Source organism: Pinus tabuliformis, chromosome 3_1, assembly GCF_031772625.1.
Source record: "Pinus tabuliformis cultivar Carrire ecotype Pingquan chromosome 3_1, CPIR1, whole genome shotgun sequence".
Lineage (NCBI taxonomy): Eukaryota > Viridiplantae > Streptophyta > Pinopsida > Pinales > Pinaceae > Pinus > Pinus tabuliformis.
In genome coordinates, this window is record NC_142301.1 from 185064075 (window position 1) to 185075772 (window position 11698).

At 39.9% G+C, this 11698-nt stretch overlaps 1 long non-coding RNA gene across 1 annotated transcript; it reads right to left on the reverse strand.

The window, feature by feature from the left end:
• Positions 1-9859: 9859 nt before the first annotated feature.
• LOC149186416 (uncharacterized) lies at positions 9860-10348 on the reverse strand. The gene is made up of 2 exons (XR_016256134.1): positions 10297-10348; positions 9860-10124 (listed from the first exon to the last, which is right to left on the reverse strand). It is a non-coding gene; the product is annotated as an uncharacterized LOC149186416 (long non-coding RNA).
• Between the last annotated feature and the right edge of the window lie 1350 nt (positions 10349-11698).

The window sequence follows — 11698 nt, forward strand, 5'->3', positions numbered from 1 at the left end:
TTCTGGTAGGTAGACTTTATCTGGAAAGCCATGTGATGAGGAAGTCTCTTTTTGACATTACTCATATCAAAAGAGAGAGCTAAGGAATTACTTGGATCTACTGCCCCCATTGCCGATAGCAAGGCACTTCGTTGAGTAGGACATGTCTGGAGAACCTCTAACGCGGACATAGCACATGGACTCTGAGCCAGATCCTCTACAATGGAGTAATTCTGGGCTGCCCTAATATTAGGGTTGATAGTCGCGCGTTTAGCTGAACCTTTCGGCACCCGAGGTATAGTATCAACAGAAGGTCGCTCAATATGAAGTGGGTTGTTAGTTTCGGGAACTGATTTACCCTTAGAATTTTCACCTTCACCATAATCGCGTGACCGTGTGGCCACATTAGCGTGAGCACCCATCATGAAAACATTTGATGACTTATCCCCTTCCTGGTTGCCCCCTGCGAAGGTACCAGGGTTCGAACTTGCGCCAGCAAGAAGTTGCTGCCCTTGGGGAAACGGGTTAGTTAACACAGCTTGCGAACTAGAAGTCCCTTGCTGTCCTAACAAGCGCTGAGCGTCTTCAATTCTAGGGCAGAGATGAGTTAGATGGTCTCCTTTGCATAACTTGCAAGGAAACTTAACTTTCTTTCTCGACTCATTTCCACCACCACCAGCGTTGTTGCCGGATTTATTTGCATCGGGCTTCCCCTCCGAGTTCTTCTTTTTACCACGTCCTTTCTTTTTCCCATCGGAATTTTGATTTCCTTTGGGGTTATCGGATTGGACGGCGTTAATGGAAGAATTTTGGGAAGCAGGAGGATTAGACATTGTGACTTGGTTGTTAGGAGCAGTTTGTAATGACAACTGCTGCAATTGATTCAACAAGTTCACTGTAGTCGAGTCTACAGACCCTACGATACCATCCGCATGCGGACCTGGCTTTGGCTTAGCTAAATCAACCTTAGATCCAGGAGCATCTGGCAAGTACTTTTGGAGGATCCCAGACTGAGAGTAGATCAGTTCTAACTGCTGGGCCCTGAAAATGGCTTGCTCCTCAGAATAGACCCCAGACATGGAGACATCCTTGGAGATCTCAGGTTGCAAAGACTTCAAAAACCACTCTAGACGGTACTCCGGAGGGATTTCGGCTTTAATGAGCCTTTTTCTCCGTCTCCATTCCTGTATGTGATCAGAAATGTGGGTTGCCTTATCCTGACGAAAGGTAGCCAGAAGTTCAGTTCCGGCATCATAGCGGACAGGCAACTGAAAGTGATTCAAGAAGATATTAGCTAAGTCTGCGAACGATGTAAAGCTGCCCCCTGGCAACTCTATGTACCATTTAGCCGCATTACCAGTCAAGGTGCGCTGAAAAAGTCTCAACCTAACCGAATCTTCGATGAGGGAGTTAGATGAGCACCACAAATGGAATGTGGTTACATGATCGCCCGGATCTTCACCACTCTTCCCTTCGAATTTTGGGATGTCCGAAGGGAGTTTGGTTGGGACCGGAGGCCAGGCTGGATTGTATCTGATAGGGTCGTTCGTTAGCTTAGTGAGATCTGGCAAGTTTAACGTTGCCAGAAATGGAAGCCTAGGAGGACCTAGGGGATTCCACCCAGACTGGGCAGAACTCCCCAAGCTCTGAAAAGATTGTCCTGGGATTTGAGAGGCACCAGGCTGCCCCAAGTGACCAGTAGAACCAACTGAACCAAAGGGCAAGCCTTGTGGTCCAGCAAAATTCGGAGTTTGACCAACTCCTGCCGTATAAGCTCCATAGCTTGCAAAGTTTCCTCCTATAGAATTGTAAGGAGTCGATAACCCCTGATATGGGTTCCAAGCCGAAGCGAGGGGAGGAATACTTTGAAACATGCTAACCGTGGAATACGGCCTACTTCCTTGTTGGCCAATGAATGGATTCGCAGTTCCTGCGTTACTAGCCCCAGGGTTATTCCAACCTTGGAAAGGATTGCTGCTTTGTCCTATTGAAGAAAAAGGCATGGATCCTACCGTTGGGTTGGAATGTGGAATATGACCACTTCCAAAAGGAAAACCCTGAAATGAAGCCGATCCACCCATCATGGACGTAGCGGCATTGAACGGAACTGACGGAATACCCTGTGATTGGGTGCCAAAAAGGAAGGAACCAGTACTAAAAGCATTGGTTTGGGCATTTCCACTCGTGGACGGAATGGAGGTAGACCCAACCAAAGATGTGCTAGCAAACGATCCGAACAAGGAAGCGGAGGGGATGGAAATGGTTCCTCCCCCTTGCACCGATGTTGGGGTTTGCATAGTCGCAGCACTCGTGGAAGCCATGCTTCCAGTAGTGATCATAAATGGTAAGCGCGTAGCGTAACCTGGACTCGCTGGTCTATATAATGGAGGCCCAACGTATTGCAATACGTCTGGGTAACTAGATGGTAGTGGAGAATTTGGAATCACTAATGATTCTGAAAGTTCTTCTACCTCTACGTTATCCTCCGCTTGAAAGCGAACTTGAGAAAAGACTGGAGCGTCCCTCTCTTGCTCAAAAGTACCAGGCCTTGCTTGGCCGCTAATATCCCCGAGAGGAGGATCAATCCCCGATGCGTCAGCCGGCGTGGGACGGACCCCACCGGTAGTATTCCCTCTGCGCCTTCTAGGAGAAGGCTCTAAACTAGGTGGCGAGAGACCACGAAGTCTTCGAGACCGTCTTGGAGACCGGTCAGCCACTTTGAATTTTTTGTTATGATCTTATCTAAAGACTCAAAAAATTAAAAGCTAGGCCAACTAGGAGCACAGAGCACACACTAAAAAGTTCCTAAAGATACAGCCAGTCAAACAACTTTCAAGTATTTCCGCTCCGGGTGATTGAGACCGGACACCAAAATACGAGAAAGTGAATCAAAGGGCCTTCCGAGGATAGTCTGGGATGATGAGGGCCCAGTCCTATCAGCGAAGGTATCAGAGGAAGTTACGCTGACCTCCTAACAACAGTCTGCGCCGGTGCAAGCCCCCAAGCTTCGCAAGGGTGCCCTCCGGAAGTACTGTCGAGAGTGATACAACGTCGACCTCAGGTGCCACGGGATTCCCCTCCGCAGCCACCTATGCAGATCCCTATGAGAGGCAACTATGGGTACCAACTCGTCGCAGAAGCCAGGCGGAACAGTCGTGAGGTAAGTTCGGACAAGTAGGAGAGGGGGTATCTCTCTTCCCTGTCTTCACAGACCCTCGTGCTTAACTCCCAGATCCGGAGTCTTCCTGGTCTCCCTAACGCTATTGGATTTACTCTCTTTAATCAGACTCTTATGTTTGACGTTTTGTGTGGCCTTGGAGAGTTAACTCTCCACTCGCCTAATCCAAGGCCCTAAAATCCTAAACTTGTTGGTGTAATAACTAAAACAAAAAGTTCTAGTGGATTTTAATTAAGCGCTTGATTTTATTAGGCTGTTCTTTAAGTCAAAGGTAATGGAGGTGAAACTTGTGGTGTTTTATGGACGCAAAAGAAATTAATAAAACCTAGCTACATGCACATGCACTTTTGTTTTCGATGAATAGCAATTTCTATGAGGTTCAGAAGGCACTTGTAATATAAACAAAAATTTTTTCCTTTTTCTTTTCAGACTCCACACTCACAAAAACTAACAAAACTAAATATGCCTAAAAAGAGATGCAAATCTTACCCTAATGCAAGAACTAAATGTGGATGCACGATTCAAAGACTACTCTAAAAACAAAGAAGGAAAGTTGCTGCTTTACCAAATTTTGTCTTGCCACTGAAATGCTTAGATAGAAGATGATTTGTTACTAATCATTTCGTCCAAACAATAAAAACAAGTTTTAAGATAAAAAACAAAGCACTTTCACTTCGCAAAAAAGGAAATCAGATGAGAAGCAAGTTTAAGAAAGCGAAACTCAAAAACTTTCAAAAGATTTTCTTTCAATCAAACCAAAAAGTCTTTTTCAAAGGAAAAACTCTCAAAAATACTGACACCAATGATTGATAAACAAGCAACCAAACACTTTTGTGAATTGACACCAATGAAATGATGAGAACTCAACAAAAATAAAATGTGTTCAAAGTCGCTTTTGACAATCAAAAGCAGCAATGAAAGTCCAAGAAATCAAAAGACAAGTTTCAAGGAAATGGTAACAAACAACTTTCCCGAAACGAAGGAGCAAATGGTCATAAAAATGATTTCGTTAAGCAAACACAAATGTCATGAAAACAAAATGGACACAAAGATTTTAAGACAATCTTCCCACTCTGCCGAAACAGAGCAATCAAGATTCTTAAACAGAAACCTTGTGTGTCAAAAATCAATGACGCTTGCAATCAACGAAAAACAAGACTAGCACTCCTAGAGAGAGTTCGAAACAAGATGCCCCCTGTTAAACAGAGAACTGTCACTGGGAATTGACTGCTTTAAACTGACCCAAACCACCAGACAGACATTCAGCCAAAAGAAAAATTATAAATCTTGAAAATTATGTGATATACGCGCCTGCAATTATTTGCAGAATGCGTGTACACGCGACTGTAACTAAGGAAACCTGCGTATATGAAGTGTTTCAAGAAAAATAAAAAACACAAACTGAAAAACTGGAAAAGCTTGGAGTTCAAGAAAATATCAAACAGTCAGAACCAACAAACAGAGGGACTGAGCCTTGATTGGCTTGAGGACTACCCAAACTAGGAACAACAAGAATGTTGTCCCCAGCGGAGTCGCCAATTCTGGTTGAAGGGAAAGTACCCCTAGAGTCCTTTGGGCTGAGACTCTACCAGACTGAAAATTGCTTATAAAAAGAAACACACACACACAGCCATCTTTTTTACTTTTAAGCAAATTCTAATGTTTAGGGTACATACCTAAGGTCCTACGTCCGAGAAGACCGTTAGGGTGCAAACCCTTCTTGGAGTTCCCTTCTTCTTTCTCTGACCTGCAAGACAAACAAATCAAAGAACACAACAGTACATGTATAGAAGTTTATGTATAAATCATCTTTATGCTATAAAGTTAGTTATAAATAATCTTTAAGTAACTACTTTCATAAGAATTCAACACAAGAATCTCATAAGCATAAAGAAAGATTATTCGGGAACAAAGACGTGTTTCTTTATATATAAAGGCAAATAAAGTACATATATCGGAAAGATATCACCTGAACACCTTCAGCAGGCTCCAAGCAAGCTTCCTCCCGGATTCGTTCCAGCCTCCAGCCTTCAACAAGAGCTCCTTCCAAGTCTTACTCAATGATGATGTCAAGGATGAATGATCACCAATACACATGGAAACAAGGGTTTCCTATGCAAAATGGGGGAAGTGCAGGATGCACCAAGGACTTCAGACCTGGTCTAAGGGAAAAATCTCAGCATAATAATCTTGCTCTCCTTTCTCCCTCCCCTTGGCCTTCCCTTTGATGTCTTTTTATACCCTCTCCAAAGTAGTTTTTTAGTTAGGAGTTGGTTGGGAACAGTTGGGCCACGGGCACTAACAGGTGATCCAGCAGGTAAACCCGCGATCACCGCCCGAAAAAGAGGAAATTATATTTTTTTAAGTGTTTTAATAGATACACGCGGGTTGGGTATGACAGACCCGCGTGTACACGCGTTTAACACAGGGCAAAGTCGCGTATAGGGAATAAAACACTGTTTTTTAAATTTTTGGACCAGGTCTGGAAGGAGGGGTTGCCCTAGGCCATAAGTGCAGCATCACAAACCATAAGAGTGAGATTTGGAGCTATAACACCATACAATATGGTTTGACCATGGCAGGCCAGAGAGAGGGAGAAGGATTTATAACCTCGCCCTATTATTGCAGCGACCCGAGCGCTCTTGAGGAATGTAGGCCTCCTCAAGTACTATGAGGAGGGTACATGAAAGCACACTATGTCTTATTGGCACATCTGATCTATCGATGGAATGTCCAAAAGCAAGCTTTCCATGTAGGTCCTGAGTTGTGGTATAGACCCACTAAGGAGGACATATACTTTATCACTAGCCTATCCAGGATTGGGGAGAATTTTCCCTAGTTCCCTGATGTCCCCCATGGTGTTGCAATTGAGATTCAACTTGCATACACTCATAGATGTGTCGGGCCTCATGCGTTTGTCCATCAGATTTTCAAGTTCGTGGTGGACAACTACGGATTTCTTCTTTTGCTGCAGAGGAGGCTAGGTACCTCTCATTATCAGTCAACACCATTGCAGATTCTTGTGGTGACGAATAGTGCATTAGTTGCCCTATTTTGCATTATGTTTATTCTTTGATTTAGGTGCCACGTTGCATAGATGGTCTGCCATTTTTTTGAGGCAGTTTTGCACGCCTTTAGATAGATGTCATGCGTTGTCGAGATAGGGGAGGGAGACCTTCCCTTTTGCTTCCGAGCTTTTTTCTTTATTTTTTAAGAGGATTTTGGAGACAAGGCCTACATTTGATCATCTCCCTCCTAGGCTGATCACTAAGGCCTGGATATGAATGTGGGGGCATATGATGCCCAAGAGGGGCATACCAGAGTTTTCGTCTAGGATTTTGGACGAGGCACTAGCGTTACAGGCCAGTGTGGATGACCATGTGTTTGTCGTGTTGGCGTATCCGTACACGGGGATTGATTGGAGAAGGTGTCCCAACATCTTCTTCACAACGACTGAGCCTCCAGATGATAGAGGTAATATTAGTGTTTTCTTTAAATTAATCTAGTTTCATTTTCTTGTTTTAATGAATTAGAATAAAATTTATTCTAGCATGTTATTTAACTTGTTTTATTAAATTGTTTAATGAAATTATCTAATTATTTTTGTGTACTATATATTTTGTAGACATTGGCTCATATGATGGGGACGTGCCTCCTTCCCCACCGCCAGATGGAGGAGAATATGAGATGGGTGAGGCACATCCTTAGGGAGGAATGGGCGTCTAGGGGCAGAGGACTGCTATGCGACTTCAGATGGACTACTGTGATAGATTGGCCAGAGTTTTGGTTCGACAGGGAGTCCGCCCTACGATATCTCAAGATATCAACGTGGGTATGATGTTCGTGTATCTCGACAGGGACTTTCTACGAGATTTGAAGTCTCTTATGTGGCATGTCATTGGAACTAGTACTTTACTGGCAGCGATGAGGGTTGTAGGGCATCATGCAACAACACATCCATCAGATGAGAGTGGTCATAATGATGATGAGGGTTATGATCATGATTGTGATGATGAGGATGCTTCTGGTGGTGCCACCCCATTGTATCATGGTCGTAAGGGTGTCGGTCATCCTTCTGGTAGTACACCTGCTCATCAGTCGCCTAATGATGAGCTGCCAGTGTTAGAGGATGTGGCATATGTTTCTCCTGATAGAGCAGACCGACCACCTTCTCCTGTAGACCAGTTACCTTCTACTACAGACCAACCACCTCTTAGTCCTCCACCTCATATGAGTTCGACAGACGTACTTGATCAGGCAGTAGTTGACCATCCATCGTCTTCTACTATAGACCAGGCTATAAGAACTACTACGTCTGTTGTATCGAATATTTGATTGCACTTATTTGACTTCATGATGTAGTTATTTGAATTCTTTATATATATATACCAATCATAGTGCAATATTTTTGTTCATGTTTATGTACTTAATTTATATGTTGGTGTTGATGTGTATATTGTTACGTCATGTTAGATATGTTCATTTAATATGCTTGCAAATAGATGTGTACATGATAACAGTTATTTTCCATGAGATTTATATTAATTTGAGGATGTGTGTGGTAGTGATGTTAGATTACAATCTTTGTGCACTACAACAAAACCAGCGATTTGTGCCAGATTTAGCGCCAGATTTTAGTGCATTTTTTTTGTAATTGTGATGAGCAACCTGGCGCTAAATCTGGCTCTATTGTACAATTTTTAAAGCATCCTTTTTTGTGCCTGATTTTGCATACTTTTTCACGCTATATTTTGCCATTTTTTACACCAAATTATGCATCATTTTTTGTGTCAAATTTTGAACCAAGATTTGCATCTTATTTTATGACAGGTTTTGCTTCTAGTTTTGTGTCATTTTTTGCATCTATTTTTCATCGTCTTTTGCTTCCTATTTTGTGTCATTCTTTGCTTCCATTTTTGCGCCATCATTTGCATCAAGTTTACATCGTATTTTGCATCCAATTTAACGTCTTTTTCTGCATCCATTTTGTGTTAGTTTTTGCATATAGTCTTACGCCAGGTTTTGCATATAGTCTTACGCCAGGTTTTGCATCTAGTCTTACACTAGTTTTTGCTTCTAATTTTGTACCTATTTTTGCACCAGCTTTGGTGCCTATCTTTGCACCATGTGTTGAATTTGATTTAGCACCAAATTTTGCATCCATTTTTGCATGTTTTTTTGGACCATTTTTTACGTCCACTTTTACGTTTGATTTGTCTCCATTTTTCCCATCCCATTTTGCACCATATTTTGCGTCATTTGTTGCATCCAATTTTGCATCGTTTTTAACACCATTTCTTGCATCCAATGTTACATCATTTTGAGCATCCAAATTTGCATTTATATTTGCATCTTATGTTGAGTCATGTGTTGTGTCCACCTTTGCATCTTATTTTGTGTCTAATGGTACATTCAATTTAGAGCCATTTTTTACGTCTACTTTTGTATTTGTTTTTGCACCAAGTTTTGCATCCAATTTTGAGCTATTTTTATGCCCATTTTTGCACCATTTTTTGTGTCTACTTATGTGTCCAATGTTGCACCATTATTTACGCCCACTTTTTCATCCAATTTTGCATTTTTTTGGTGTCTAGTTTTACATCGTTTTCACCATCCAAATTTGCATCTTTTTCTGCCTCATTTTGTGTCCACATTTGCATATAATTTTGTGTCTAAGTTTGAGCCTAAATTTGCATCTGATTATGCATCATTTTTTACATCCAATATGGCATCCCTGGTTTCACCTTTTTTCAGCCCCATTTTGCATCTTATTTTATGTCTTTTTTTACATCTTTTTTCTTTTTTGCGCCCAAGTTTGCATCCCAAATTTACACCATTATTTGCATCATCATTTGGCATCTTAATTTGTAACATTTTTTGCTTCTTTTTAGCACTCAACTTTGCATCTTATTTTACATCTAGTTGTCTGTCTTTTTTTGCATCTAATTTGGTGTCCATTTATGTGTCCTTGTTTTTGCCCAATTCGATATCCTTTTGTATGCCATGTCTTGTTCCCTTCTTTGTGTCAACTATTGCACAATTTTTCACTTCTAGTTTAAAACACTTGGTATGTCATTGTTTGCATTATGTATTAATTCCTAGTTTAACATCCAATTTTACTTTCAATTTTGGATCCATGGTTACATCCGCATTTGACTTCTTATGTAGAGTATATTTTTCTTTACATATATGACCCCCTTTATAGATTCATTTTACTAATTTCAATTGCATAGTGAAATATATCATAGTTTCTGAATATCATTAAAGAAGATATCACAATTCAAAATCATTTGTAAAGAAATTTAAGGGAAATTGACAACATCCATCCAAAAAAATAACAATGTCATCATATACAATGATTCATTGACAATTTTCAACACATAGGTATAAAATAGCAACATAATACTAAAAAGATCAGTATTATTTTTAATCAAAACAACTAAAATTCAAATATGATTAACATATCAAAATATTTCATGCATATCATTATTCTACGATAAATTAACAACATACATCCAAAGATGGTAATATCACCATACATTATAATTCTCTATCAAAATAATGATGATACTTTCCAATATATAAATCAAATAAAAATATAATAATGATAATATCATCATCATATTTAATCAAATCAAACTCATCGTATGATTACCAAATAAAAATGTTTCATTGATATAGGGTGAATTCACAACACCCATCTAAACATAAAAATGTCATTCTACACAATAATTTCTTCATCAAAAACAATGCATGTGCATGCCTAGCTACCACCACCAAGATCATCCTCATGATCATCTTGACCATCCTCATTAGTCTCATCCACATCATCACCAACACCACAACTATCATCATCATCTCCTCCTTCACCACCATCATCCTCATCCTCATCATCTCCTGATATATGTTGAGCATAGTTTGGATCATCATCGTGATCATCGTCTTGGCAATCATTACCTATAGCATTCTGGCAAAAAAAATCAATATTACATGTTAGTATTAATTACATAACACAACGCATGTTTTTGTTATACAATGCTAACCATAAAATGAGGTAAGATATAATATCTAATAGTACTAAAAAATAAAATGAAAATACGGTTCAAAAGTATATTGGAAATCCAACTAAGATTACATACCATAGAGTCCATCCAAACAACAAATTCAACCCATCTCTTTTGCTGCAGCACCTCCTTTTCCTTATTTGCAATAAAAGAGTTGCAGGAACCACAAGCGCAGAGTTGTTTGCAGCTTTTTGGGATAATTTATTGAAGAAGGGTGGCAGTCCAAAAAAGTCCGGTGATGATAATATTGAGAGCCTGTTGGAAAAGGTTGTAAAACTTGTTCTCTATGTGAGTGATAATGATTTATTTGCGGAATTTTGTAGGAAATACTTAGCTAAGAGATTGTTGCATGATATAGGTGTAAATATTGATGATGAGTAGAACAAATTGTCGAAGTTGAAGGAGCCCTGTGGTTCTAGTATTATATAAAAAATGGAGGGCATGGTTAAAGATTTCACAGTTTCGAAAGAAATCCAAACTGAGTTTAACAATTCTGCATATAACAATATGAAACTAACCTTGGGTGTCACAGTATTGAATGCTACACATTGGCCAACTTACAAGTCTTCCAATCTTTATATACCTTCTGAGATGGCTGCATGCCTTGTCGAGTTTCAGGAATTTTATTCTCGGAGATATGAACATCGTACACTTACATGGATATACTCCTTGGGAACCTATGACATCATCTCCAAATTTGACACCACGGTAATAGAATTGGCAGTAACAACATACCAAGCAGCTTTGCTATTGCTGTTCAATGAAGCTACGAAGCTGAGCTATGTAGAAATTAAATCTCAACTAAATTTGGAAGATGAAGATCTTATTCGACTTCTGTATTTAGTTTCATGTGGAAAGTACAAGATTCTTCTAAAGGAACCTAGCACTGCAACAATATCTACAAGTGATAATTTTGAATTCAATCCTCCCTTTTCGCACAAGTTGAAAAAGATTAAGATTCCACTTACAGATATGAATGTGAATGAGAGGAATAGAGTGATCGAAAATGTAAAAGAAGATAGACATTTCTAAATAGATTCAACAATAGTTCTCATCATGAAGGCTATAAAATCTTACCTCAACAACAACTATTGAGTGAGTGTGTTGAATAGCTCCAAAGCACGTTCAAGCTTGAACTTAAAGCAATAAAATCTAGACTTCAGGACTTGATCTCAAAGGAGTACCTGGAACGTGACAATGAAAACAATAATTTATTGAGATATATAGCCTAATATCGCTGATTGAGATGCAAGTCGAAAACAAATCTATAATGCAACTTATGGTTAATTTTGTTTTATTTTAGAGAAATAAAACATATCACAGATTGGATTTTCCATGTGAGTTCGATTGACTAACATAGAAATACTCTGTTTTGCGATAAAGGATGAAGAAGTTTTCCAGGTCACTTGCAAATCACTCACCCAGTTCTACCTTCAAGAGGAGGGACTTTAGATAATGCATGGTTTTTGTGCCACAA